The sequence below is a fragment of the Thermobia domestica genome, chromosome 5 (genome assembly GCF_964235325.1).
Source record: "Thermobia domestica chromosome 5, izTheDome1.hap1.1, whole genome shotgun sequence".
NCBI classification, from domain to species: domain Eukaryota; kingdom Metazoa; phylum Arthropoda; class Insecta; order Zygentoma; family Lepismatidae; genus Thermobia; species Thermobia domestica.
Window position 1 is genome coordinate 278,877,293 of NC_137458.1, and position 25,225 is coordinate 278,902,517.

The 25,225-nt window shown below is 38.4% G+C and overlaps 1 protein-coding gene across 3 annotated transcripts in view; it reads left to right on the forward strand.

Annotated features, from left to right (window-relative positions):
* The window catches only part of app (Palmitoyltransferase app), a 307,459-nt gene that overhangs the window by 8,486 nt on the left and 273,748 nt on the right, over positions 1-25,225 (forward strand). Inside the window, exon 2 of one of the 3 annotated variants that reach the window (XM_081760138.1) lies at positions 6,399-6,668. The exons of the other annotated variants lie outside the window; for them this stretch is intronic. The gene's annotated coding sequence lies outside the window, so the exon portion shown is untranslated. The remainder of the gene's footprint in view (positions 1-6,398; positions 6,669-25,225) is intronic. 3 annotated transcript variants of the gene reach the window in all.

A 25,225-nucleotide genomic window follows, 5' to 3' on the forward strand; every position in this document is an offset into this window, starting at 1 on the left:
TGCAACAAAGCGTGCTTATTGAAACACAATTACAATTGGAAGCTAATGAGATATGGTTTTAAGAACTGTCCAAGTTTTCTAACCAAAATTAATTTTTTTCTTTTTACCATATGACCCAAAATTAAAGAAGTTATGAAGTTTTCAAACGGCCTCCATTTTTGAAACAATATGATGGGTCGGATTCGATATTTGTAATATGAATGAACTGACCAGATTTGGTTTCAATCCATTCGCTTTTAGGGAAATTAGTGGATCCACTATATACAAGAAATGGATTCTTCTATTACGGAAATAGATGGATATCGTGAGATCTCCGCAATAGGTATGTTAAAAATTTCACATAAGCTTATTACAAACAGGAATTATAAGGGGATCACTGGCAAGATAGTGTGATAAATTGGGGGTCGTGAGGAATTAGGTTGAGAACCACTGCATTGGAGTAACATGAAAACTAACAAAATTTCAGAAACTGGTCTTCTGGAAGCTTGCAAATAATTATACGGAAGGGTATCTTTGGAAGAATATAAATTATGTCCGTTTAGACGTTGTGTTCTTGTATCGGTTATCTTATAATAGATTTCGGGTCTGACCTTCCATGACTGGGAAGCTGGGTTTAATTTAAGGAGATATCAGCAGTGTAGTCAATTCTGGGTTTTTACCCTAAATTTTGAAGAAACTCTGTCTTGAATGAGCATTTGGGGAAATTTCTGTGCATCTTCTATCGTTCCTTGAGATCATTGTGTGTAAAGTCTCAGTACTCATTTAATCTATCTTTAGTTTCCTCCTTTTTTCATGTGCTATTTTAGCTATATTCATGGACTATTCTCAAGTCTATTGTGGATTTTATTTTTTAAAGCAAGAGGTAGTGTTGGAGTGTTTTATAAAATTCAGGGAAATGAAGTTAAATGAAACATTTCAGTTTAACTCCCTCGATTATATCATTTTAGGCTAAGGGAGACTGTGATTAAGGCAAGTGAATGATGGGAGACTTAGTGGAATGAGGAAGTGGGAATACAATGAGAAAGCCGACGGTCATGGGTCTGTCCACCACAAGCTTAGTAGCCACGTATCGAACCAGGGATCCCACGGACCAGAGATAAGCGTTCTACCACTGAGTCACCGTGCTCCTTCTGGTAGGCAAATGACCCATGGCCAAAGGAAGAAAAGCCAAAGGCAAGCTCGGCTCGACTCGTTTTATATATGATACTGTATATCTCTACAACTACTGGCCGCATTTAAAACGAAATTTTAATTAGGAAAGTACCCCATCTTCTAGGGAATAAAGATCGCTATTTTCGGTGGTCGGGCTCGGCTCGACTTACATATAATACTTCATTTCTAAGAAACTACTGGCGCGATCTGAACGAAATGTGGTGGGCAAGTAGCCCATCACCTAGAAGCTATAGATCTGTTTATTTGGGAGCCGGGCATGGCCAGGGACAGATCGGCTCAACAGAGTCTGTGTTTTACAGCTTTGCACGCCGGGAACTTCAGTGTTCGGCTCAGCTCGACTTATTTTAGACTATGGCTATTCGAGAACGCGTTTCCGATGCGTTAACCCCCCCGCAGCGAACGCGACCTAGATGGCTACTCTGTAATCTTACTTTTGCCACAATTATAAATCATACTGTGAGCCAGTCAGGGTTTCCAGGCCTTACTGCTTCCCCCTTGTTCTCATACATGCGAATCACGAGAAATAAGCCTATTGTGTTACATAGATTTTTCTGTGATTAGCTCATTTTTCGAGATTTCCTTGTATTTTTGTGAATTTTCTTTTGTTATACACACACATACTTGATAAGAGCAGAGTTCCAATACTCTGCACAAAACATCTTCCATGCAGTTGTTTCTTGCTAAAATCCCCTTGCCTGGCAACACGTCTTCCCTTTTTCTCCCCTTCCTTTAGACATCTTTTACTGATTCCAAAACAGCAGGCGGTCTGTTGTTCCGAAATGCACCAAATACGCTCGAACCGACGTTTTCTATGCGTTTTTTTATTACTTTCGTGTTTGCAGCGTATTATGATTAGCCATCCACATTTAAATACATGGTCAGCGTATTCTAAGCGTACGCATGAGCCATAAAAACGCGTTGCAAACGCATCGAGTAGCCATGTACTTAGTGCAAAGAAGAGAACTCCATGAACATACACGAACGAGACAGGAACACTAATTGTTTATTTTACCCTCAACTACTGCTGCTGGGAAAATCAGTCGTCACTCACATCAGCTGATTTTTTTAAATCTATATTTTCCGTCAGATTTGCGATTACGATAAACATTGTGACTGCGATAGTTGCAAACTTGAACTTTATTATTATTATTATTATTATTATTATTATTATTATTATTAAGCAACATAATGTATAGTCATTATTCTATAGACAGAAGACTGAATTCCAGGATCTTAACCGCCCTGGTGAACAATATAACTGCTGTGGGACCAGACAGAATTCTTCGTTAAACCTCCTCAAACCAGAACAGTTGAGAATCGTACAAAGAATACGAGAAGGACTCAGAAGATGTATGACTTTCGCAGATTTAGTGAACCGTAGGAAGGGTAAAGGAAAGTTCAGAGTGGCCCTCGTGTTTAGTTCTTATTTCATTCTGCCCTGCGGTGCGTTAGAAATTGATAATCACTACTTTAGAATATCAAGAAAGAGAGCTTGTTATTAAGATTTCGCTTTTTAAGGTATAGAATAGGCTAAAATATTGCGTATATGTAAGCGCCACAGGTGATGATGGTAGTGCTGAGCGTGCAGCATGCAAATGAACTGTCAAAAGTAGGTCACTGTATTTTTAATAAAGAAAGAAAGTGACAAAACAATTAACGTACTTGATCCTTTTTAACAACAAACAAACAAACACTCGGCGCGACCGAGGAGGGACTTTGGCAAATATGTTTATTTATTTGTATTAAAGTTTGTAAACTAGTAAAAGGCAAGGTTATGCGACTGATACTGAGAATATTCATAGTGTGAACTTTTTGTTGTTGCATTTCTTCCGAGTTCTGCGAAGAAAAACACTCCAGCTTCAAGGCTACATTACAAACCGGTAGATGTTTATGTAAGATCTTAAGGCACGCTGCAGAATACTGGAGGGGATAAAAGAAAAGAAAGAAAAAATGAATATTTAATCGATGGTCTATGATTTTCTCATTACGTTCCTATTTTAGTTTTTTTCGAATGGAATACGACTTGATTTGGATGAATGGCGGTTGACGAATGCTGTGGACTACTACAGAGTGGCCCCCGGCTATGAGACCCGGGTTCGATTTTCTGCGGAGCTCATGTAATTCGGATTTTTCTACGTTAAGCGGTTAAGTCCACGTCTCATATACCCTCGCTGCTGGAGGGAACACTAAACTCCAGTTCAACCATCCGACGACAGGGTGGGCAGTCGAGGAAACCGCAAAATATGCTCTTCTTGCTGAACCAATTTTCATAGATAGAAATGCATGGTGATAAATATATTTGACAAAATTTGTGATTGTATTGCATATCAATTCTCTTTGAACCTGCATTGTAGATTGTCTTTGTGTTGAATCATACTACGATTCACACGAGATTTGATATTTCCCTAGATCACAAAAGCCAAGCAATTCAGGCCGTGAATGCGAAACCCATTCCTCGGTATCTGTGTTACCACTCTAGTCACCAGAGAAACTGTCATCAAACAAATGACTTTCTACATCGGTACTACCATCTATTCTGTTGCCATCTTAATGACGTAGCTACTTCTTAATTAAAACTCTATGAAGTATAGGGTTCTACATGGAGATTTTGTTTTACAATATGGCGCCTAGCGCCTACCAGGTTGGATTTCACTGGAAAATTTATAGCTATTGTCATTTATGATGTTACGACGCAGCTGTTGTATCAGATTCAATGAAGTCTTGTAAGTTTTTCATGGGAATTTGCGTTTTAATAACTTAGAAATAATAATAGATTTACTGCCATTGCAAATTTTACATATTGACGTCTATCCATGTCATATTCAGGAAATTGCTTTAGACTGTTTAGCTTTTACGTGTGAATAAGTAAATTTCCAAAATTACGTACCCGTATTGAATATACGAACATGTGAATTGACATACGGCGTTGAGCGTTAAGAAGAGGTTTGTGTGTTTTTCTCCCGTGAGCAAAACTGAAGCTATAAAGGAGCTATCTCCTGGTTGTTCGATTAGTATGAAACTCTTCGGCGCAGTAGCCCCTGATTTTTGATTGCCGGCAAGAGCTCATGTGATTCGAATTCCATACTTACAAGGGGAAATCAGATTGTGGTAAATGAACTTCGGGGCCATCTTTCGCGAGGTAGTAGTGCACATTTAGTGTTAATATTACAAACTGGGAGAGCGCAGTAGTAATTCACAATGTTTCTAACGCATAAAACAATAGAAATGTTCAAATCAGTTGTAAAATCTTTGTGTTCCACGTTAATTAGCAACAAAACGTAACCTACTCCGTAAATATAGTCATATTATGGCTACCACAGTTGTTCTGTAAAAAAATGTTCTTGACCCGTCTATATCTGTGGACAGTGTGCGAATTACTAGGGGGATGAGGGAGAAATCTTTTTTAGTAATACAAGATGTATGCTAACCAAAGGGGATTTCTCCCTCATCCTCCTTATAATTCGCATACTGTTCACAGATACAGACACGAAGCGTCAAGAACATTTTTTCCAGAACGACTGTGCTAACCATAATGTAACTCGTGATATCAATATATTTACGAAATAGGTACATTTTATTGCTAGTTAGCGTGGAACATTGTGAAGGGCTTTACAACTGATTTGAACATTTCTATTGTTTTATGCATTATAAACATATGGTGAAATATTTTACTCGCTATAAATAGGGGGCGCGGTGGCTCAGTGGTAGAGCGTTCACCTACGGGGCTTGGGGTTCCTGGTTCGATCCCAGCTCGCTTCGTGTGGACTTTGTGGTGGACAAACACCGTGCTCGTATGTTTTCTCGGGGTTCTCCCGTTTCCTTCCACTATTTCACTCATCTCTCATCACCGTCTCCTTTAGCCTAACCGGCATAACGTGGAACGTAGAACTTAAAGATTTCATTTTCGTTATAAATGGCTATTTTATTGGTTAAAGCAAAAAAAGGACTTTAGCGGGGATCGAACCTGGGAGCGAAATAGATCCTCCTCACTCTACCACGCTGTCACTTCATAACTTTACGACTTATATCATATATCCCGCGAGTCGGAAACCTTAAGACGCTCTTTCTGGCCATTGCGCTCCCTCAGTTTGTAACATTAACACTTTAAATGTGCAGTACTTCCTCGGGAAAGGTTTCTCCGAAGTTTATTTATCAAAGTCTGCTTTCTCCTTGTAAGCTGTATGTCCACGTCAAACATAGCCTTGCTGCTGAAAATACGCTGAACTCCAACTCCACCAATCACTCAACCGAAGTTATGAAGAACAGAAGTCTTCAAACCACAACCGATGCATTTGGGAGGGAAGTGGATGTACACAGTCACCCTGTGTGCAAAATCCTTACAGGAGAGGCCGCGCCTTTCCAAACGGTGTCGCTTCCAAGATTACAGGACCACGCCACCGGTTCCGGCTGTATTTTGTGTCGCTGTCGTTTGCTGGAGTTTATCGACCCTTATCAGCACCGAGGCTATATGAGATGTGAACCTACATTTTAAGATGGAAATCTAACCTGGGGCCTCATGCATCATAGGCACGCGCACTAACTACTAGATGAGCGGACAGGGCATATGATATTTAGAGTCCTCTTCATTTACGTTTAAGTGATGCAGTAAACCTCGTGTCACTCTTTATGAGGTTATGACGAATCGACAACTCATTTAGTTAAAATTGTATCAAGTCACTTAGGTTGCACTAGGGAATAAAGATATGAACAGACATTCTGCTGGTAATAAACGTTACTAGTTTTTTAATCTTTTGTGCTGGGTTGAACGGAAAGCAAATAAGGAAGCATTGGGAATATCAGTGGATCAAGGAAAATATATGTAATTAAAAAGAGGAAAAGAAACTGTTTGGGAAATTCTTCCTTCACATCGTTACGTATTTCCAACTACAGTGTGTTCGGCAATTAGGCATTTTAACCTTCGATGTGAGTTATATTCCAGTTCATTTTATATATAAATAATATCACCATACACTGTAATGGATGAGCAAAAGTGCCGTCCTTCTGTTTCAATAAATATTGATTCTTAGTATGTACATTAGGAATCACAGTAAGCACTTCCGTATCTGTTCCTTATGATTTCTCAATATTTTTGTAAATTTTTAATTGTACACTTCAGTTGGTTTCAAGTATTACTGAACATTACCATCAAAAGTCATTTCTTTATGACTACATGATAACGTGTGTTAAAAGACTTCTTTTCTTTTCTTTTTTTCTTTTTTTTTCAGAGAGGGGGTGGCGTCAAAGAATGTGGCATAAAAATCTGAATTGCTTTAACTTTGCGGATACGCTATAACTTTTCAGTCCCCTCATGATGATGCTGGATCAACATCGAACCTGTATGAACTGAATGAACTAAATTCGGGACACACATCAAAACCACGATGTTGGCATTTTTAGAGTATTTACTTTTAAACCTAAATGTGGCTTTTGAAATGAATTAAAAATCACGTATATTGCTACTCATGGAGACTGAATTCCGATCAACGCCAAGTGAAGTAAGTTACGATAATTAGATCATTTTCTTGTGCGTCAGTTTTTGGCCGAAAGAAGGGCAGTAGTCCGTGAACTTTTTTATATTCCTCTGATTTGGTCCCAGACTCTCTCTTTGGACTTAATGTTATCATTTAAGCTTAAATCTACCTTCAAGGAAAATTTTAAGGATGTTGCATCGATTCAATTAAATGTGACAGGGATGCTGCGGAATGTGTATATAGATGACATCTTGGAACCCTATGTTAGTGATAAGTAGAGACCGGATGTTTAGGCATTAAAAACCTGGAAAGAAAATGGGCAGGCAAATAGGCACTAAAATGTAATTGGGAACAATGAAGATAAATACTCAATACAATTAAAAAGTAGATTCAAATCATAGATAATGTTCAAAGAATATAGAAACATACCTGTTTGTTAATATCTTTTTTACTGTTTATATATATATATATGGTTGGAAAAAATGAAATGAAATCTTTGAGGTTTACATCCCACGGTTATGCCGGTTAGGCTAAAGGAGACGGTGATGATGAGGAATGAATGAAATGGTGGAATGAAGAAAGTGGGAGGAAACGGGAGAACCCCGAGAAGACCCACGCACACGGTGTTTGTCCACCACAAAGATCACTTGGCGGGGGCCGGGATCGAACCCGGGACCCCTAACACCAGAGGTGAACGCTCTACCACTAAGCCACCGCGGCCCCCATATATGGTTGGATGTAGGGGGGTGTACCGGAAAAGGATTCACAAAGCAAAACTATAACATTTGTCAAATAGGGGAAAAAAACAAAAGCCAGGAGGAAAAAAACATTTTTTCCTGCATATCATTTGCAACTCTCTCTAAAATACTATCCCCCCGTATTAGCGTTGTCACGGATAAACAATATCAACGCATGTTACTTTGAAGAGTTTCAGTGTGATTGATTATTGTGGTAGTTATTGGTGCACCCTCCTCAGTACCACGTGTTTGTAATATACCGTCTATGTGTGTGTTATTTACTGTACATTATATAAATTATATGAGTTCCCAATGAAGGATTATTTTGAAGAAAATGCATAGAATAGGCAATATTAGCCACTGAAGCAATTATTTAGGCAATAAGGGGAGAAAGAGGCGAAACAAAATTGCCTTAAATCGAAACTATAACCTCCCATATAACTTTAAAACGTTATTTTTGATCATATCTTTAATACAGAGATGTGCGTCTACGCGTAAAAAACGATAGTTTACGTTTACGTGTCAACTATGCGTAGACAATGTAAACAACGTAGACTATGTAGAATATATCAACAACACGTAATTTAATATGGCATCATGGACAATAAAGGAGCTTTATTTTGGCGTTACCTTGCGAAATTGCGTACAAAATAAAATGCCTAGACCAGCGAATAGTAACTTTCGAATACATAGTAGTTTCGTCTTGATGAAGGAAAATGAAAAATATTATGCATTTTGTAAAATATGCAAGAAAAAATTGGCAAATACAGCAAATTCAAGACTGAAAGCTCACAGGCGAGAATTAGTTTTGTAAATTTCATTATAAAAGCAGTGCTCGAAGTGGAAAATTAAAGAAGTGGTATGTGCAGCGCAGAGTAAACATACAGATTAGATAATTCCCTCTACTTTTTATATGTTAGTCGTTTCCCTAATCTTTCGCTGCACCGAAGCAAAACAACTGAATGAGGAAATAGGAACAAACGAGCAACGAAATTGTTCCTTACATTTGATAGTGGTTGTCTACATAGTCTACACGGGAAAAGGTGTAATGTAGATTACGTATAGATTACAGTAGACAATCGCGTAGACGTAAAATTATAGTTTACGGCACATCACTGCTTTAATATTAAAGAATAGGCATTTTGCCTAACATCCGGTCTCTAGTGATGAGATATTGTCTCGCCCTAAAAAGTAATTCTGAAAAAGGGTAGAAAGAAAAATGTGAAATCATTTTTACTGTGCTCCCAGTCCGCAACATTTTCTCATATCGTTTGCCAATATGCGAAATAGAAAGACTGAAATACACTGCTCCTGCCAGTAGGAAGTTTCTATTAGACGCACAGTGTATAAAGTGACTTGAAGTAATGATTAATTAAGTTATAATTAACTTTTTTTAAAAAATTGTTTTTAGTCTCCCTTTAGCTGGACAGTACTTTACAGTTTTCAGTTTTTGAGCATTTGCGCACTGGCAGGTGGATAGCGAACATTGCAAGTCTTACTACCGGAAGCAAGAAACTGGTTACTGTTTCTCTCTCACAAGGCGTTCTGTAACTTCTAATGTGAATAACCGTGTCTTCACAAGGACAAATAAGCAACGATGTTCAAGGTTAAATTCAAATAAACGACATATCAACGGAAACTATAATGCTAAAATAATTCCAGTGAGTGTACCAAAGGAAGAAGAAACCAACCAAAACTGAAATATGGCATATTTTCTCACTTTATGACCTATAAATTTTAATATTGCTTATAGAGTTCGTTGCTAACTTCTTGTCACTGTTTTGGTTGGTGCTGGCTGCTATAATAAGAACGAAGTGTATGTTTCTTGAAGCGGTTCACAAAAGCCATGTGGCACCTCCAAAGAAAACAGTGATAAAAATTAAAAAGGCAAAAATTGTTCACAACTTTAAAACCCATGTTCTTGACGTATGTTAGTAGAACAGGAATGTGGCACTGAAAGGGGAAGGTTAAATGAATGTAAAACCAGAAGTTGAATATTGTAGAAGTAACCGCTTTAGAAGTGGAATTTTCGAAAGTGTTACACCGTTTTAGCTCATTTTTAGTGAAGAATTTATGCGCCGAATTTCACACTTGCAACTTAAGCGAATACCCCTCATAGTGTATTTTTTGAGTAAATGAATATAGTAGGAATATTTTAATGTCATATTTCTCTTTGCCTTTTGAAGAGCGGCTTTTTCGAACCTGCTGCGAGATAAGCATAGGTTTTTTTTGAATGGGAAGTTTTTATACACAGTTCCATCTTCCTAACTTCTGTTATTTATTACATACTTTATATACATACATATATAATATACGAATTTCACGTTTGACAATATAGCCTGGGTGGTGATGAATAGAGATCGGATTATTATTATTATTATATTTTGTGTGCATCTTTGTTAAAGTTATAGTGGTTTCTAACAACAACAATAATACAACTCAAATTTGAAGTTTTCTAGTCCGTATAAATGCATATTTTAAAGGTTAAAACATATTAATGCGTAAGAGTATATTCAGGATATTCTGTAAGTTTTTATTTTAGATATACGCTTATAACATGCAGTAAATCCAATTTTAGATTGTATTTTCAGTGCATTTAAGTGTGTATGCAACAGAATGACTTTTTGCATGGGAGGATGGAGGAATGCCTGGTTTATGAAGAACTTATGTTGTTACCAACCAAACAGCAGATCAGAAATACTTTCAATTGCCAAGACATTAATAGAAATCTGATAATGATAGACTCATTTTAAGATCTTATGGACATCAATTCAGAAACAAGAGACACGAATGATAATGCTCTGTAAATGCAAAGTTCTAATTGATAAGTTCAGAATGAGTTCTTGTCAGTTGCTGGTGAATTCGGGCGCTCTATGGAAAAGAAATTGATGAATGTTCTTGCCAGAAACTGATTATAAAACAATTGAAGCTATTCAAGGGTTATATTCCAACTCGCTAGAAAATATAGATACTAAACCTGCTCCTCTCTATAAATGTTGTTCGGCAACATCTCTTGATCTTGACAGGTCATTTTCTGGCTACAAACGTCACAGACTGACACCAGAAAATGTAGAGAAGCATCTTGTTATATACCGTAAGGCCAATTTCGGAAATGAGTAAATCCTTGGAAAACGAAAACTAATTTTTGTACATTGGAAATGTGTAGAAAAGTGAGGCTCCTCAAAATAAATGCACTCTAAAATACAATTGTGAAGAAAAACTAGAAATTATTCTCATGTCTCTGTGTTCATTTTACTCTTTTTTTTTTTTTTTTTCTAAATTATGGGTATACAAACTGTAAGTAGATAACAATAAATTCTGAAGAGAAATCCGTGAAATGTTAAGTACACTTTCGATGTTACATTTCACCTACAAAACTTCTGTCACTTTTGCTGCATGTTTGAAAGCGTTCTTAGTGTATATTTTAACACATTCTAACAGCATAGTTGCATGCATATATCATGAATTTTAGGTGCATAAAATTCCGATGTCTAGTGATTGTCATTTCTACCCGTTTATATAGCGGTATAAATTAGTTCTGAAGGTTCTATTGTGACGGTACTATATTGTGTTAGACACAAAATATTAGAAAGAGAACATAAGATTTATAGTCAACACCATAAAAAAAAGAACAGAAGCAAGTATGAAATGGGCTTAATTCTGTAGGACAGTTTTCGCTTGTGAATAATTTTTAGCTTACTCGATTATGTAAGTACGAATCAGGGGCGGATCCAGGACCGATTTGTGGGGGGAAGGGCGGTGGGTTGTCATACTGTCAGTTAGAGCTACTTTTAAAAGCTCCAAACTCTGGGACGGGGTTTATTTATTTAAATAAAATAAAAAAAGTTTTCTCTTCTGGGGGGGGGAGACGATCGCCTCCCCCTGGATCCGCCCCTGGTATGAATTGGACTTACTTTATTTTTGACTTAATTGAAGGATGAATGCGATTATGACACCTTTTATAATAGTTTGACAACTAATTTTTCACAATTTTCCAAAGTACGAATAATATTTAGAGCATCAACCATCACTTTCGATCTATCACAGTAACAAAGACCAGGCTTCGACGTAAAAGTTTTTTTTTTTTTAAAAAAAAAGAAAAAAAATCCTTTCGTTCTGAGTTCTCTTATGTCTCTTTGGTTGTGGTTCCAAACTCTACCACATACTATCTCAATCAATGATGAAAATTCCATTATTCCATTTAGGGCATATCTTCGATCATGCTCAATGAGGGATACAAGTATTTTCGCAGTACTTCTTTTAAGATGTGAACGTGAAATAAAAACAAGGATTGGAATGGCGAAAGAAGCCTTGAGGAGGAAGAAAATACTACTTTGTGGGACCTTGATCAAAAAGTTGGGGGAAAAAAAATACGAAGAGCTTCGTGGGGAGAATTGTGCTGTATGGGTCAGGAATGTGGACATTACGCAAAATGTTGAAAAACGACTTGAAGACTTTGAAATGTAGGTGTAGAGAAGAATGGAGAGAATTGCTGGGTCGAGCGGAAAGCTTATGAGAGGGTCTTATAAATTGAGGGGGAGAAAAGACCAATTTTAGATATTATTATTATTAAGAAGAAAAACTGGTAGGGAGATTGACTAAGAAGAGACTATCATAAGAAACGTGTTAGAGGGTGTGGTGGCAGGAAAGAGAGGGAGGGGCGAAGGATGTTATAATTAATGGACGATATTAAAACAGAAAACTCGTATGTGAAGACGAAGAGATTAGCGAAAGACTGTGAGGATTGGAAGTTTCTCAGTTGAAGCAAGTGACCGTCCAGTAATGGCAGAATACTCATGATGGTGATGACCCTTACCCCCTCCTCCCTATTCAGTGGTCTCCCCATGAAAATTAAAACCATCACTGATTAGGGATGGGCACGAGTCGAGTCTAAGGTAATTTTCTCGAGTCGAGTCGAGTTTGATAAATGGCTTGCTCGTTCAGCTCTTTTTAACTCGTTTTGAAATCATGGCCTGGTTAGACCGGAAAGCAAAAGCCATGAGAAATGTAAGCAGTAATGTGAAATACTTTTAGTGTTGAAGGATGCATCTCGTCTTGTACTTTTAGTGTATCTTGTGGGGTATTTTAAATGTGTTTCGTCTCGTCTCGATAACGAAAAAAAAATTTTTTTTTGTAATGAGACAGCCTCAAATGTCGTGAGACCAATGTAAGTATGTAGTTCGTTTCGTACTGTACTGTACGTCTATGAGAATCTTGGCTAGAAGATCGAAACGTCACGTGTGCATGTGTTTTTATATTAAATAAGTGCAGTCTTGTTCAGCAGTGTGTTTTTCTGAGTTTGTTCGTATTATTTGGTTGATTTTGTTGCTTTTGTTTGCGATTCAGGATTCAGATAAGGCCAAGAAAGTCTTCAACATTAGGCTCGGAATAGGTTCCGGGACTCCGGGCGAGAACAACGAGTAGAACTTCATTACGGGCAAAACCCACGACTTGGAAAAGCCAAGCCACGAATTATTTAAGAGATTTTAATCCTTATTGTAAATGCAAGACGCCTTAGTCTGTCAGTCACGCTAATTCCCAGCAGGTGACTGTCAGGTTAATAAATGTCACCAACTGCACTGTCTCCTACCTCATGTCAAAAATCGCTACCATCCAGGCAGTTTACAGACAAGCCGAAGACTCAATATGGGATGGGAGGCAACTAGTTGTGATAACGTGCCGCGTAACAGGACAAATTTAAGTTATTGAGTTGCAACATAGTTCGACCTTCGACAGTATAGGCGCTTCGATCGAGACACAGACGTTAGGACGGCGTTTCTAACCTTTTTTTTTTTTTTCTAAGAGGGGACCACTTTTAGTAGTGAAAATATTTTACAGACCACCCTGTTGTGTCCTCTTCGAAAGCAGATATTGTGCGTTTATAGCATATTTAAATACGAGTATTGTTACATTAATATTGAAATACTATTAATTAAAATTATCCTAATTTGGTACTAATAGATTAATTGAAAGGTGGGAGGGAACAGTGGCGTAAATAAGAGCCCTGCAGACCCCGCATTGCGGGGAACCCAAGCCATCAAGGGGTCCCCAAATCGTGAAGTAGGACGTAGAGAAGGGGCCCCACTGCACGCTGTCTGCGGGGATGCCCCCAAGCCTTTAGTTACGCCACTGGGAGGGATAGGGAAATACACTGTTTTCGAATTTTGGGATTCTCGACTATAGTATAAGATAATGCAGTTCACTTTATCTTTTTTAGATTACCAAACTATACTATACATAAATGTCGGAAGTCTTATAGAACTATGTCGACAGGCATCAGAGCGAAAACGGTAAGAGATACCGAGAAATTATTATTATTATTATTATTATTATTATTATTATTATTATTATTATTATTTTCAATTGGTTCAACGTTTCAAGAATAGGTTCTGTCTCATCCGTTAAGTTCCTCTTCAAATAGAAGTAGTAAGAAATTAACAACTTGCGGTTTCACGGTTCATCTCATAAAACCGAAAACAGTGAGAGATAGCAATAAGCGGATTTTTAGAACCGACTCATTGTCTAAAGAAAAGATCCCATCTTAACCTCATCTCTCTACTAAAACCGGAAGTGGTAGAAATGTTACTTCCGGTTTCAATATTAATCTCTGTAGAGCTAAAACGGTAAAACTAGCGACGCGACGTTCGGGTTTTCGGAATCGACTCCTCGACCCAACAATAAATTGCATCTACTCCTGAATGAACCCTCTATCCAAACCAGAAGTGGTAAAAATCAATCTTTTCGATTACATCGTTAATCGCTATAGAATAATACGGTAATAGATGCGATAAGCAGTTTTTTTTTTTAAAGAATAGTTTCACCCTCTGAAGAAATGGTACTTCTTCACCCGCATTTCTATTAAAACCGGAAGTGATAGAAATGTCCTACTACTTCCTGTTTCAATATTGATCTCCATAGAGCAATAGAGCAAAAACAGGAAGAGATAACGAGTAATGGCTTTTTGATATGGATTCAGCGTCCGAGGAACGACTTCTATCTTTAATCTTATCTCTCTATTGCACTTTGTGGTGGACAAACACCGCGTGCGTGGGTTTTCTCGGGATTCTCCCGTTTCCTCCCACTTTCTTCATTCCACCGTTTCATTCATCTCTCATCATCACCGTCTCCTTTAGCCTAACCGGCATAACCGCGGGACGTAAAACTCAAAAATTTCAATTTTTTTTTTTTCTCTATTGCAGCCAGAAATTCTACTTGAAGTTTTCGTATTGAATTCGCATAGTTTGTTTTACATTGTAAAACAAACTCACATGTTTTATTTATTTTTATCATTTTTGGACTAATATTCAGTCTAAGATGACCACAAGGGGACACCTCAAGGGCCACAGTATAAGAAACGCTGCTTTAGGCAGCTGAGCACAATTACGAGTGTTTAACGTGCTTCGAAAAATCAATTGTATATTTGTATGGGTACTGAATGGTTAAAATATATGGGAATTGTATTAAATCAATGGGTAGGATTAATCCTCAACGAAGACTTGTTCTTGATGATTGCTTGACAGACGTCACTCATTCTTGTGCCCTGTCTGTGAACAGAAAGTTAGCATTTACTGTTGTGTTCTACCCACTTGTTAGCACAGAGTGCAAGCGTTGGTTATTGTGAAAACGTTTAAACGTTGAAGAATAGAGGCTTAGTTAAGAACTTCCGTGTATTTGACTCAGGTACGCTATTAGTGGTAGTGATTTACACGGGATTTGTTTGCCCATGAATTATCTCGTCCATGCAATTGTTGATCCGTCTTCCCTCGTTCGTAAGGCGAGCTATCGATTCCATGTGGCTTGTCATTCACTCTTTGACTGTCTTGTTGCTATGGCAACCAAAACGATACAAGCGATGTCTGTGCTCGTCTTCAGGATTCCACGTTGTGGATCGTGACTGGACTGACTTCTCAGTTTCCGTGATATTACGAGTTCACGGCTCGAACCTTCATCATTGATTGCGGTCTACAATTTAGAAGGAATCAGAATTCACTGAACAAAAGACTATGCATTGTGAATGGCGCAAATGATCGGCTATTAAACTCTCAAAGAGCGGGTTTAGAGATATTGCTCGGAAGAGGCCAATGACCGGTAATCATTTTTCGTTCTTCCTCTTCTGTAATGATTGGTAATACAAAGTGGTTACCACTTTTGTGTATTTCTTTGAGAGAGAGAAAAAAAAAAATAAAAGAAGTTTGCTTATGTAAGATATATGTATATCTATATTGAGACTAGGTAGTGAGGTTATGTAGACACAACGTCGCAGTTTCTTCACAACTTTATTACTAAAGTTGCTTTCTGTTTATCTGCTTCTCTAGGTCAAAGTTTTCATTCACTTTAGTTGGCACACCCGTGGATGGGGGAAGATTATTGAATTATATGTGAAGAAGTTTATATAGTGATACAGAGGAATTTAAGGTTAAATTAATCATAAATTACAAAATTTGTGGTTAATAAGTAGCTGTGTCACAATGCAAAACCTCGTGAAGAAGTTTGGTCTGTCACTGTGTTGAATTTTTGCATTTACTCTCACCCACCATTTCCCACTCAAGAACTTTAGTAAGATAAATGAACGTTCGGAAATAAATAAAAAAAAAGCACATATTTAGGTCTTTAGATTTATTGAAAGACGGTCTTTAAAGTAAAGTTTCATTTTAGCGTTGTATTTTACGTACACATTATAATTTTGTATCCTGAGCAGTACACTAACCCGCTGATTTCAACAGCACTGCGATTAGTCTATCAAGCAAGGATGATATCCATAATTACTCCTATAGGAACACATAGGAACCGATCTTTGGTTGACCATATCTTGGGACATAGAGGGTCACGTCTATCAACAAACTCAATTCCTAAATTTAACCCTCTATATCCTGCCCAAAATTGGTCATCCATCGAGTAGTTCTTGTCAGACGTACTCACGGACAGATGGAGTAAATGTACAGGGTGGCCCAAAAGTAGGTATGCATTCCCTACCGTATTTTATATCATCTCTTATTTTTATCAAACAGGTAGACCCAATTTCTTTATTATTTGTACTTAACGTCTTTTTACTTATAACTTAAGCCCGGAACAGTTGAAGCAAATAAATCCATAAAGTGAAATTTTATACAATTGATGAATGCAGAAGTGTGTGCCTACTTTTGGGCCACCCTGTATAAAGGAACTTTTGGTGGACCAAACACTTTTTAAAAATTTAACATATCTCCTTGAAACTGTACTACGGTAGTTCTTTCTATTGTTATATTTATTTTATGTTGCCTTGGAGATGGCAGCTTGTTCTCTCATGCCTGTTCTCTTTATATTATGCATGTATATTCCTGTAACGAAGATAAAGAATGCCTCCAATTCGGGGTAGGTCATGGAAGGCCCGAGGAGTGGGTGGATATAAGGCTCCACAGAAAGTATTATAGTCAACACTTCACTCAGGCCGCTGGGCTGCGGTGGCTCAGTGGTAGAGCGTTCGTCTCTGCTGCATGTGGTCCCTGGTTCGATCCCAGCTCGCGCCAAATGAACTTCGTAGTGGACAAGCACCGCGTGCATGAGTTTTCTCGGGGTACTCCCGTTTCCTCCTACTTTCTTCATTCCATCATTTCGTTCATTTCTCATCATCACAGTCTCCTTTAGCCTAGCCAACATAATCCTGGGACGTAAAACTTATAGATTTCGTTTTTTTTTTTTCATTCTCGCCGCTTTTACTCCCTAAGTTCCCCTTTTTACAGAAGATGAATCCTGAGCTGCTTGGAACAAGGATAGAACTAGAAAATGTTACCAGTTTCATCTGGGATCGAACCGGTTCATCTAGTTGGTAAATAGAAACCGTACTGTATCTGCTCTTACGACAATACAGTATTTGAGGCATCTTTTAAGTAGGCAACATAAGGGTTATTTGAAGAATAGAAGTCCCTGAACTAAGGTTCATTGTCATAATGAATTGAACTTCTGTCAACTCACTCACCATGGAGTAAATATGAAAACGTTATTTCGTCATGTTTACTGTGTTACATAAGTTGCGTATATTTATAATGAATTACTGTTCATTAATTAGACATGTACTGCTTTCTTACTTTCACAGAAATGTATTAGGTGAAGTTAGCAGGAGCCTCATATTTTTTCTAACCCCGGGTCTCCAGATAAGTTAATCCAGCCCTGGCTGGACGAAAGCATTTTTTCTCATATTCAAGTAAAGATGGGTTGGATTGGATTTGAGTTCAGCGTTTCATTCAGCAGCGAGGCTATATGAAACGTGGACCCATAGCTTAACACGGATCCAAACCACACGAGCTCCCGCCAGGAATCGAACCCAAGTCTCCCACGTCAAAGGTGTTTGAATTGAGAGTGGCTATATTCATACCACCCTCGTGCACCGGTAAGCTACGTTTCACCGAAATACACCAATCGAAGCCGAGCATCATATTTGGTGCTTATGGCAGCTAACAATTTTTCATCATGAGCATCATATTTGGTATTCAGCAGTGTAAAAATTTACGATTTTTGTGAAACTGTTGTATGATATTTTCACTTCGTACTTATGCCTCATGTTTTGTTATGTACTGTCTGAATTTTAAACTACCTAAGAAAGGAACCATTGATTCATCTACAATTGCTTTTTTCAGGAACAGAACTGTTTGAATTTCTTTGCTAATTTGTCCATACTCTTTTGCACTTTGTATAATCGATCATTAGGTTGACGGTCTTCATTATTAGCATAGTGAAACATTGTAAGAAGAATCTCAAAATGACCATGTTATTACTAATGGTATGTTGGTCTAACAGAGGTATTATTTGCTTCAGTATGGTGCTAATGTCGGCTTTTGCAAAATCCCCATCCAAATGATACTTAAAAAAAAAAAAAAATCCGTTCTGTTGGCTTTATTCCAATTTTTTGTCTATAATACTAGTTACAAGGATGAGTTCAAAAGCATTTGTTGTGCATATCCGTTGATTTCCTGTACTTGTCAATCACATCGTTCGTTACAAATAAAGTCAATAGGAGAACAATCAGACAATGAATCAATAATATCAAGATTCACACCTATATTTTCTCCGTCTTTGCTGAACAAAAATATTGATAGTTGATCATTCATATCGTGTATGCCGAGCAAGAAAATCATTTAATCTACCTCACTATTTGAGTGACAGTCAGTATCTGCAGGAAACGGAGTGTCTTGTGCTGTATTACTATTGCATTGAGCTCCACCGGAATCACGTGACTGATTACCGTTTTCTACGTCGCTTGGAAAATGTCTTGAGTCGCCAACAACACTGCATTCAGTATCATCTGTCAGCATATTGAACATCATCACTCTGTTCTGAAGGCGTATCAGTCATTACAAGAGTTCAGCAAATGTCTAATGTCTGCATCATGATAAAATTACAAGAATGTACAAAAACAAGCAGCATAGACCACAGACTACTGACTATGATTGACTCGGTTTCATAAATTCATTGGACATACTGCCACAAAACTTTGCAGACGTATTGAAAAACTCGAAAAGTTTTTATACAATTCTGCAAATATAAAGTCGATAATGAAGTTCTTCCCACGCTTGGTGCAGCAGGTCCCTATCAATCCATTGGAAAGCACTGTTGATCTGAGCTCGCAGCTGCAGAGGTATCCTGAAGCCGTAAACTGTGCATACTATCTCCGACTGGACTTGGCAATTGATTATTATTTGTTGAACATTGTTGGTAAGTGTCGTTTCACTGTTAGGACCAAGGATGTTATAAAATAGAGGATCTGCCCATACAACAAAATGGTGAAGCCATACGTCACAGCTTCGCCACACCTACTCTGCCCACTCCGCGCCACTAAGATTGCAATGTTTCGAGCCAACAGTCATGGCGGAAACGAGAGTAGCCAATCAGACGTGCCAGCTCAGAGTTTTTTTTTTTTTTTTGTGTGTGTGTGTGTGGCTTCAATGAGTTCATAGGATGAAGATACGTATGGGCAGATCCTCTATTTTATAACATCCTTGGTTAGGACAGACTGATGTGAATGAAACTCGAGCACAACTTAAACTTTCTCTGCACCTGTCACCATCTTGAATAAATGCTCACTGCTACCGTACGCTCTCGTGGCAGAAATTAGAAGCGAACTTGCAACATGAAAAACTTCTTCAGCCTTACGTAGAGTCATCTTGACATATGATTAGCGTCATACTAAAGGCCTGACTACTGCAGGAAACTTGTTAGTAGAACTCTTTAGTATGGCACTAATCACGCGTCAAAACGACTCTGCATAAGGCCCCTTGAGTTTTTCACTACGTCTGGAAAGTTTTGTGACAGTATGTCCAATAGTAAAGCTACAGGGAATTTATGAAATCGGTCATTTGCAGCAACCTTGTATTTATGCAGTTATTCAAGGACTTTGATATACATTTGTGTTTATTTAAATCATTGAGTAACAAGCGACATCGCCGATAGAAACATCTATTAGCATGACTGTTTATTGTTAGGAATTCATGACGCAGACCGAGAGTTTGCCTTCTATTACTACAATAGGTAAATATTGCTCGTTAGTCAATGAATATGATTAATATGATTTAGGGCATTTCTTTTTTTCTTTCGAAAATAGCCTATTTGAAAAACCCGTATTTGCAAGCGACTTTTTGTCAACTTAAGCTTCCATTTTCTGAATGACGCACGGTCAAGTTGGAAATTAAATTAGCGCGCGATCTATTTTAAAGAGAAGAGATTAGTCCTGCTTGACATTGAACTTGAGTAAACTTTTCAGAATAAACATATCTTATTTCATTGTTTACCAAGCATTGATGTGCCAGGTCATTGACTTAATGTGATGAAGCTACCGGTCTCTCTCTGTAGACGCAATGTAAAAGCAAACATTGTGCACAATGGTTAAACAGAGAGATCGAAAAATTTGATTTAGGAAAGAAAATACACGTAATTGTTATTGAAAAAAGTAGGTTATGTTTACCTGTTGCGTTTCACGTATAGAACATTGTCCTTTATTACGTAGAGAAAAATAAATATACGGGAACAAATTATGGGATAAGTTACTATTTCGCTTTGTTTAGCTGATAAAACTGCATGGGAAATAATGCATTTAAATTTTCCACATTATGATATTGTACCGCAGTTATTTACATTATTTCGTGATGTAAAATGTCTTGTATCGACTGATATTATTATACCTATTATTTTCATATTAGAGAACAACTAAGTGAAACGTTTTCTAGTAGCTGATGTAGATATTTATTCATTAAGATGCCTAAAATGTTATGAAGATTAATATTAAGTGCATAGGGTAGGTTTAAACTTTAGATTCCAGAAGCATTCAGGTAGACATTTCATTCTGTAGGAAAGCACCTGATAGAGTTAGTGAAAGGTTTATATTTCCTACTATAGTTATCAAAACATAGCTTGAAGCAGACACGTAGCCAAGGGGGGTCCGGGGGATCCGGACCCCCTTCCCTTCGAGACCAGAAATGAAAAAAAAATAAGGAAGGATGAAACAAAATTAAATGAGAAAAAGAAGGATCACCGTTAAAAATAAACTACAGGAAGCTTTTGGTTACTCTTTCTTATGAGGAGATTTCTATTACGTGCAATACATGGTGGCGAGGTGAGCGAGATATCCTGGAAGAGTCAGGGACTTTGAAATTTCTAGAAAAGTTACCGAATTCTCAGAATTTCTGCTACTAGTCAGGGCTTCCGAAAGCATAGTGCCGTTGTAAGCATAACGTGGACATTTTTGATCATTTTTCGTCATCCCATCCTTGGAGTATCAAACATGTTATTTCAATAACAATTTTCTACTGCTCCTTTAACCTGTCATTTGGAACAGACAGTAGTTGACGGAATAATAAAAGCAAAAATTTATGTGGAAAGAAAGTTCTGTTAAGGGAGCAGACTACTAAATATTTTTCAGAAACTAACAATTTTTGTTTTGCCCGTTTTTCGTAAGTGAAAAGAGATAATGAAATGTAACTTACCACAATAATATGTAATGTTATTCTACACCCGAAAATACGAATGGAAAGAATTTTCAGTGTTGCCATCCATAGAAATCACAGTGTGACTAAAATTTGAATTACCCAAAAATCTAGGTTAAGGCAGCGACTAGAAAAATGAACTCAACGGTAATTGATGACTTATTATACTGTCTGTGTTCCTTGATAACTACTTTTTAAATATTTGTATTTATTTTCTAATAACTTACATAAGTTATTACAAAATTAATAAGTTACACCGGATGCTCCTACCATAACGTGTGCTACAAATTTTAAACTGGAGTGACTTAAGTTAGTATTTTAGAAACTTTTTATGCTTGAGGGCAGAGCGTAGCTCATTTGAAATTTGTAACATCGTGTATTTAGATAACTTAAGGATGAACTTAAGTATTTTTTTTTTTAGGATAAGAAATGAAATAATAATATTTGGGGGGGGGGGTATGTTCGTCATCACACCACAAACTATTAGGATTTGAAATGGTTTTAACTATAAATTGACTAAATTGTAATGTCACAGAAACTTAACCATTATACTAACATCGTAAATGGATGTAATACTCACAGCTTTGATAATCTCCAATCGATGTCTTTTCACTATGCGATCTTAATTACAACTCCCTAGTCCACTCTCCGTACTCGACCAGCACAACCCCTTTCCGGGATTCAGATGCTTCCTGGTTGTAGCGTAGAGCTTAGCTCAGGTCTCCTTATGAAATGCCTTACTTTATTATTCCCGTATAGGAAAACTTTATAACTGGTGTGTTGCCTACGTTTTTTTTAAACAAATAGTTTGAATATCACTTCCTTGTTTTACAATAAATAAAGTAAATTTATAAAATACGTGAAGATTTTGGGTACTTTACAGTTCTGCGGTTGGTGACTACGAATCGAAGGTACGTGATCACCGAAGTACGTCCACTGAAACGATACAAGAGGTTGCAGAGGAACTCATCGTTGTCATTCGATTGTAGCACTGCATTTGTAAAAAACTGTGGATAAATGTATGCTATACGAATTGAGAATCAAAAAGATACGTGTTTAAATTGTGCTTTACGCTGCTGCAGTTCTTGCGCTACGAAAACTTTCCATTTCTCGACCCATACTCACATATGTAAAGAAAGATAGTCCTTGTACGGGCGGGAACCTATACGATGCACAGTTCGCAGCAAAAAACTTGCAACATGAGCATGTTTTTTTGGGGGGTGGGGGGTGAAACTACGCCTAACAGCCCAGGGAATCAACATAACATCTAAATGGCACGAATCACGCCAGGAGAAACTTCGGCGTCCTCCCCTGCACACTTGTTTTGGAGCAAAAGACTTCGTCGTTTCACAATATACCTACATGCTCATATTGCAGATTTTTTGCTTCGGACTGTACCAATGGTTAAATCGTACGTCCATTCCTAAAATCTTTCCAGAGTCTACGTTGCACTAAGAAGTTCATGGTGACCATGAGACGCTTCGTAGCTCAGTACATCGTACATAATCCTTGAAAATCCATCATTCTCAAGAATTCAGAATATCGACAGAATGTACCGAAAGCTGAAATGTCTGTTTTAGCCAGTAGTCAACAGGGATGTTCTAATCATGTAACACAAAACAATGTGAATAGATCGTTACACAAAAGTTACATGCATTGTAATACGAAACGCGCTCTATCCACCATCTCTCTTACTGACTTCCACCTTCTCCTGCATCTGGACATATTCTTGAACGGACACGTCTTCACCAATCAAGAAGAGAGTGCCTAGGATGCCTTCTAATAATTTGTTCGCACCAGAATAACAAATTTTTGTATGACTGGAATTTCCGTATGAGGAATTACAAGGAGATTCGTGCTCATATGTGAATGATGTGCTATGTAGAGAGCGCAGGTTTAGCTAGTAACGAAATAGAAAAATACATTAAAAAATGTACTGATTTGCTAAGTCAATTGCGTCAAGATAAGACTACCACCGACTTCAATGCTCCTAACACCAAAGTTGGTCTCGATTGTTATCCTTAAGTCTACCTGTGTTGATTGATTTAGCGCTCCCTTCTCTCACAGTGTATTTGAAGTAAAATTACGTATAAAGCGAAATCTCCCTAGTAGAGTTTCGTGTAGGAGTCAAATACTATCCACTGGGCATCAGACCAGGAACCATACAGATTAGCCACTTGCCCATTATATGGAACAAGGCGATATTTATACCACGCATCATGATCATATTTCAAGAATGACATAGCAGCTGATGTGGGATAGTAATTTTCTATATTCAAATTACTGGGAGAGGTCGCGGTGGCTCAGTGGTAGAGCGTTCACCTCTGGTGCATGGGGTCCCGGGTTCAAACCCTGCTCTTGTTAAGTGAACTTTGTGGTGGACAAACACCGTGTGCATGGGTTTCTTCGGGGATCTCCCGTTTCCTCCCATTTTCTTCATTCCACCATTTCATTGATTTCTTTTCATCACAGTCTCCTTTACCCTAGCCGGCATAAGCGTGGGACGTAAAACTCAAAGATTTCATTTTCGTTTTTTCAAATTACTTTGAAAGAACACAATTCTAGAGCAGCCTACGAATCATTGTGAAATGATTTTTAAAAAAATGTTATACGGAATGCCTTAGAAACTATACTGCGTGAGGCAGCTAGAAGTACCACCTGAAATAGCGAAGAAACTAGAAACACTAGTGATGTAAGGTTTGCGAGAAACAATAATACAGATGGTGATCAGAAAAATGGAAACACCTGTAGTTGGCAACACGTCAGATGTATGTGTTGGCAGTGGTGTCGTGGCTCCCGCAGTGCCGGACCGCTGGTGGTGGTGTGTTAGGTCGGTCTCCATACTACGTCAGGCGCAGTGGAACAGCAGTGTCCAGTGGCTGCAGCAGATGGAGGTGGTGTTAAATGGGAGACCTCTCAGATTTTCAAAGAGGGCAAATTGTTGGTGCGCGGTTATGTGGAGTGAGTGTGACTGCAGTGGCTACTGTGTTAGGTATGTCGCGTGGGACAGTGTTGGAGGTGATGACGGCGTACACAACACACGGGAAAACCACATCGGGGAAGCGGAACAGTGGGCGGAAGAAAATCATGAGTGACAGGTCACGCCGGGTATTAAAGCACATTGTCACGCAGAATCGTCGTGCCACTGCGGAGCAAGTGACGGAGGAACTCAATCAGCACCTCACCCACCCTGTTTCGATAATCACAGTCCGCCGCGAATTACATGACATGAACTTACGGGGTCGTGTTGCACGGGCCAAACCGCTCATCAGGGAACATAACACTTTCGCACGCCGCAAATTGTGCCGCGACCATGCAACTTGGACCGTTGAGGACTGGAAACGTGTGATATGGTCGGATGAGTCATCCTTCACCCTATTCCCAACCACGGGTCGTGTTTATGTGTGGAGAACACCCAAAGAAGCTTATGATCTGCAGTATCTCCGCCCAACTGTGAAACATGGCGGCGGCTCGGTGATGCTGTGGGCCGCCATATCATGGTTTTCATTGGGTTCTGTGGTCACACTTAGCGGACGAATCACTGCCAACGATAATGTCGCAATTTTAGGAGACCACTTGCACCCTATGGTCCGGATGTTGTTCCCGGACAATGACGCCATCTTCCAGGATGATAATGCACCCATTCACACAGCTGGCGTTGTTGCAGCGTGGTTTGAGGAACATCGGGATGAAGTTCAACACGTCCTCTGGCCCGCCCAATCCCCAGATCTCAACATAATTGAACATCCGTGGTCCGTCTTGGAAACACGACTCCGGCGACGATTTCCACCTCCATCCTCTCTCACAGAACTGGCCGATGCCCCACTTGCTACCATTCACGGCCTCTATGCCTCCATCTCACGTCGCATCAAGGCTGTTCTGAAGGCGAAAG